Genomic DNA, 5,790 nt, shown 5'->3' on the forward strand with positions numbered 1-5,790 from the left:
ACTCCCCAGGGGGTATGGCCACGCTGCAATCCCTTCTCCTCCATTCTCCTCTCGGGATCTTGGGCACGCACGTACACGCACCTGGTGTGAGTTTTAAGTCACTGGGTCCTGGACGCGAATCGCGGTCAACTACGTGGGAGTCCAGCAACATAGCCATTACGCTAACTAACTGCTGGTTCCCATAATATCTTTGTCTTGATTGACATGTGTGGTATTCGTGCTAAAAAAGAAAGGTTGTACACTGTAAAGACGTGACTAAATGTAAATAAATAAAAATAAATTTGAAAAAAATTAACTACTAGATTTTAAGTTTAATGAATGGCAAGATCAAAGTCATATTTGAGGGGCCAGCAGGTGGTGTGGTGGCTGAGACACTGGGCTCCCACATGGCCGACTGTGGTTTGAGTCCTGGATTCGGTGGCCTGAAACTTACGCTGGGTGTAGGTACATGCATGCTCAAGATCTCAGGGATTGTGGCATGACCATCCTCCCTGGAGTCAGGGAGTGATTTCTTGCTTTCTGTCTCTCTGTTGCTCTCTGTCTTCTTGGTGAGCACAGGCACCCTATAGCACCTAAGGACCATATGTGGGCTAACAAGATCACAAGGGAGGACAGCAGGTAGCATGGTAGTTAAGGCACTGGACTCCACATGGCTGACTGAGATTTGAGTTCTGGACCCAGTGGGCTGAAAATTGCACCAGGCACATGTGTGTGCATGCTCAACATCCCAAGAAGAGAATGAGGAAGAAGGGACTACAGTGTGGACATCCCCTTGGGGGGTGATTTCTCGCTTTCCTTCTCTCTCTCTCTCTCTCTCTCTCCATAGAGAGCACATGCACTCTATGGGAAAAAATTTAAAAAAACATCACAAGGAAAAGCATGATCACTCAAAATGGTGCTACCTTCTGACCTCACATAACATGCATGTGTCTATGTGGTTGGGACGTCTGATGCTGCCCAGTGGTTCGAACTGGCCACAAAAGCGTGGAAACTGAATTATATAAATTTGCATCAGGTTTTTAGGTTTGAAACTCAGAAAGTTTATTTCTCTCTTCTTTCCAGATCTATGATCCCACTAATAAAAGGTATGAGGTCCCAGTGCCTCTGAATATACCTCCCTCACCAGTTGACTCCCCTGAAAACTGCCTGTACGATGTCAGGATTCTGAACAATCCTTTTGGAATCCAGGTTCGACGCAAAAACCCCAACACTGTGATGTAAGCACTGTTTATTTGGTTCTAAATGAAGTGGTTCTAGGTCCAGATACAGCGGTTCTAATGAATATGGGTGAAATATTAATCTCAGAGACTCTGTATGTTTGTTAAATAGTGTATCTATTTCCTCCCACTTCATTTGGGAACTTTATTTCCTACTGGTCATTAACTCAAGAAAAATTAAGCAATCAAAGTTTAAAAACTAATTAAGTGTTGCTTGTTTTCATAGAAAGAAAAAATATATGTTCTATTTGTTGTTCTTGTTAAGTAGAAAACTAATAATTGTAACAGATGACTTCATAGATAAATCAGAACTATATTATGCCTCATTAAGAAATAATAACTGGGGCCAGACAGCAGTAAAACACCAGGCTTTGTGATGTAACCCCATATGGGAAGGTCCCTGGTTCAAGTCTGGAACTTGCCCTGAGTATCCTAGGCACATGCTTCCCCATGGTCTTGGGCTGGGTTGGAGCATGGCAGTGGGAGCCTGTTGAGGGGTGCTAGCTCTCTCTTGGAATAAATAAGTTAAAAAGAGAGAGAAATAATAACTGAAGAGGTGGGAGAGGAGCAAAGGATAAAAAGAGAGAAATGGCTTCTTATAAACTTTGCTTCTATGGCCACCATAGACTTAAAACCTTTTCATGATGTTAGCATGAAAGAAATGGTCATCTCTCATCCCCTGTCCTACTGCTGAATGAAGTGAAGGGAAGGACTGGATTTTGCCTGGGGTGAGATTTCTCATCCCCGCAGAAGCTGTCACCTGAATGTGAACATGTGTACCTATCTGTATTTGGCTTTTGCTCTCTTCGACCGTATATCTTATTTTCTTTCTGTTGCCATCCTTGGTAAGAAGTTCTTTAGCTAAGCCAGAGAAGTTGTTCTGAATATTTCACTTTTTCCTGTCAGAAAGTTGCTTAGATCACATTCATTTATTCATATATTCGTTAAGACTGATATGCCAGGCATTGAGAATTAGAAATAAAGAGATGAAGGCCCTCAATGAGCCCATGACCAAAAAGAAGTTCTCAGTCTTGCAAACCACATAAAAAAAATGTAAACGTAGAACCTCAATAGTGAGTCATGACCATGGTTATGATCTGGGTCATTTCAATCTTTGAACCTGGATCCAGATGTGCAATAATTCAGGAGAATTTCCTGACATTACTTCAGATGTATCTGTGTCTGCTCTGGGCTGATCTGTAGCTCAGCATGGAGGTCTGCCTTGTGTTGCAGTTGGGACTCTCAGCTCCCCGGCTTCATCTTCAGCGACATGTTCCTCTCCATTTCTACCCACCTTCCCTCGCAGTACATCTATGGCTTTGGGGAAAGTGAGCACACAGCTTTCAGAAGAAACATGAGCTGGAACACATGGGGAATGTTTGCTCGTGATGAGCCCCCAGCGGTAAGGACAGAGGGATATTAGCAGTTGGTTTCTCCTTAGCTGAATGTATTTGAAACCTTATGCTCCTATGAGGTGTCTATTCCTCAGCTTCACTTCATATTGATAAATTCTGATCTCAAATAAAATGGGCCACTTGCCACGTCCATTAGTCCCTAAAATATATATATATATATGTATATATGTGTGTGTATATCTATATATATATATAATATATAGTTGACTATGAATTTTATTTATTTCACAAACTTTTATTGAATCAAATTCTGCATATCAATTAGGCACATTGCTAATTGCTTAGCTACAAATTTATTAAGACATTAGCTTTTTGGGGCTTGCAGGTGGCATGGTGGCTTGGGCACTGGACTCCCACATGGCCGACCGTGATTCATGTTCCAGACCTGGTGGCTTGCTTTCTCACTTTCTCTCTCTCTCTTTCTGGTGAGTGTACATGCTCTGTAACAGATTAAAAATAATGATAATAATAAAAAAAAGACATAACGACTTATAGGCTCATGAGAGACACAGGTACAGAAATAATGACAACACAGGATAATCAGTCCTCTAATAGAATTATGTAATGATAAACGAGACAGACACAGAGGGAAGGAGAGCATGGGTGTTTCCTTGGGGTGGAAGGAAAGGGCACATAAGGCTTCATAAAGAAAGAGACACTGAGCTGATCATTTAAGGTGAAGTATGAATTTGCTGTTGGAAGTATGCTGTAAGAATAATTTCTTGGATCTTTTGTATTACCCCATGACTCTCCCAGTACAAGAAGAACTCCTATGGTGTCCACCCCTACTATATGGCACTGGAGGACGATGGTAGTGCCCACGGAGTGCTCCTGCTCAACAGCAATGCCATGGGTAAGACGGAGGCACATCCCTGTGTAACACCATGGACAGCGGTGATCACTGTGCTGGGATATGAGATATCAGTAAAAATAGAGATATTCAGGGGCACAAGAAATGGGACAAATAAACTGACCTTCTGTTCATTCATTCATTTTTAAAACATTAAACAACAAATAATTTCCTCAGAGCTCTAGACTAGGTATTAGGTGTAAAATTTTGACTAAACATGGTCTCTACTCTTTTTGTTTTGTTTTTAATTGTCAGATGGTACATGTGCTTGCCAAAGAGAGAGAGAGAAAGAGAGAGAGGGAGCAAAGCCCCCTATGGGATATGGCCATGCTGCCATCCTTTTTCCTTCATTTCCCCTTCTGATCAGTATTTTGGGAATGTCAGCACAGAAACACCCCAGAGTGTTTTTCAAGCCACCAGGGCTGGGATTCAGACTGTGGTCAGCCATATGGGATCCAGTTCTCAATGCGCAGTCCTTAAGCACTGCACTATGGGACAGTCTCTACTCTTATGTTACCTTGTATTACTATGACACTTTGATCCTTTTCAGAGGGATGTAAATTGTTGACATATCTAAAAATCCATCTCTGATTCCACTGAATGAGAAAAGCCTTGTAGAAGGGGAAGGCATTCAATAAAGAGAATGAAAATAGCAAACGTTAGGGTAGATGCTCTATCTGGATGATTCATAGCTCCAAGACTGCTTCTCATCTATTTTATATTTTTAATTTTTACAGATGTGACATTCCAGCCTACACCTGCTCTGACATATCGCATCACAGGAGGGATTTTGGACTTTTATATGGTTTTAGGGCCAACCCCTGAACTTGTAACTCAGCAATACACTGAGGTTGGAAGCTATCAAATATTTATTGAGTGTTACTACATTATTAGTATTGAGATAAGCCAGGTGTACTTATGACCTTGTTTGTCCCCACTAGATGTATCTTTCTTGAAAATCAGGTTTTAGTGTTATAGAAGTATAAAGACATACCCATGTGTCTCTTGATTACTAAATTGCCTGTTTAAGAATATTTAATTAGTAATAAACAAGTTCTCTAGAGTGAAAACTCTAGAATATAGAGAAACTTAAATTGCAATATTTCTGTATCACTCTACATTCTATTAGTTGTTCCACATTTATCTGACTTCCTTATTTTTCTTGAGTGAGGCCTCTTAGATCAGACAGTATTCAGTAAAGATGCTGTCTCTAAGTACAAGCCAACCAACTCTTCCTTGCTAAGAAGTCTAACTGCATTTATTTTTGTTTTTACTCTAGTTGATTGGTCGTCCAGTGATGCCTCCATACTGGGCCTTGGGATTCCAGTTGAGTCGCTATGGATACCAGGATGCTACTGAAATCTCCGATTTGTACGATGAGATGGTGGCAGCACAGATTCCCTATGTATGTAACTTAGCCTGCGGTTTCACTAGTTCTGAGCATTCTTGGCTAATTGTATGTTGAAAACAGCTTCATAGAAATTACTACTGAGATTACTTCAGTATAAACAAATGCAGCTGCAGAGCTATTCCTATGTGAAATACATTGTTCATTAAACTCATTTCCTGTTACACTTTAATCAAGGTTCAAAATCTAGAGTGCATATGTCCTTCAGCAGTTAGTGGTGTGATTTGAGGAAGCTGGCACTCACTGTCCCTTGTCAGGAATATCCTGCAGTGGCCATGGCTGTGTGTAGGCCACAACTCTAGGGGTTTAAAGAGAGAATTCTGGAGAGATGAGAGTAAAATGATGATATGCAAGAAAGCAGTTAAAATAAAGCCTTCACTTTCTCTGAAACATACATACACACATACCATATCCTATAATGACAACCTAGTTACTCAGAAAAGTTCCAAGAAATGTCAACGGCAAAATTCTACAGATAGCATGCTCTTTTTCTTCTCATAATGAATTAATAATGATCATTAATTTTCTTTTTCTGCTTCCAATTTACCTCCTGAGATTTTGGAGGACTAGATTGACAGGTGAGAATAAGATAAAATGCTGTGATGTTTTTGTCAAAGATAATTTGACTCATATATCCAAGGCTTTAAATATATATACATATATACTATTTATACTACAAAGTTATTAAATATAAATGAGAAAAATTATAAAATAAAAATGTCCATTGATAATTTTTTTTTTTTGGAGAGGTTTTTTTTTTTTTCGTTATAGGGCGTGTGTGCTCACTGGAAAGACATAGAAAGACAGAGAGACAGAAAGTGAGAAATTACCCCCCCAGGGGGGATGGCCACGCCACAATCCCTTCTCCTCCATTCTCCTCTTGGGATCTTGGGCACGCAT

General features: G+C 40.3%; 1 protein-coding gene across 1 annotated transcript in view; it reads left to right on the forward strand.

Annotated features, from left to right (window-relative positions):
* The window catches only part of LOC102480355 (putative maltase-glucoamylase 2), a 121,027-nt gene that overhangs the window by 65,560 nt on the left and 49,677 nt on the right, over nucleotides 1–5,790 (forward strand). The window lies entirely within an intron of this gene.

The sequence above is a fragment of the Tupaia chinensis genome, unplaced genomic scaffold, assembly GCF_000334495.1.
Source record: "Tupaia chinensis unplaced genomic scaffold, TupChi_1.0 Scaffold000140_1, whole genome shotgun sequence".
NCBI classification, from domain to species: domain Eukaryota; kingdom Metazoa; phylum Chordata; class Mammalia; order Scandentia; family Tupaiidae; genus Tupaia; species Tupaia belangeri.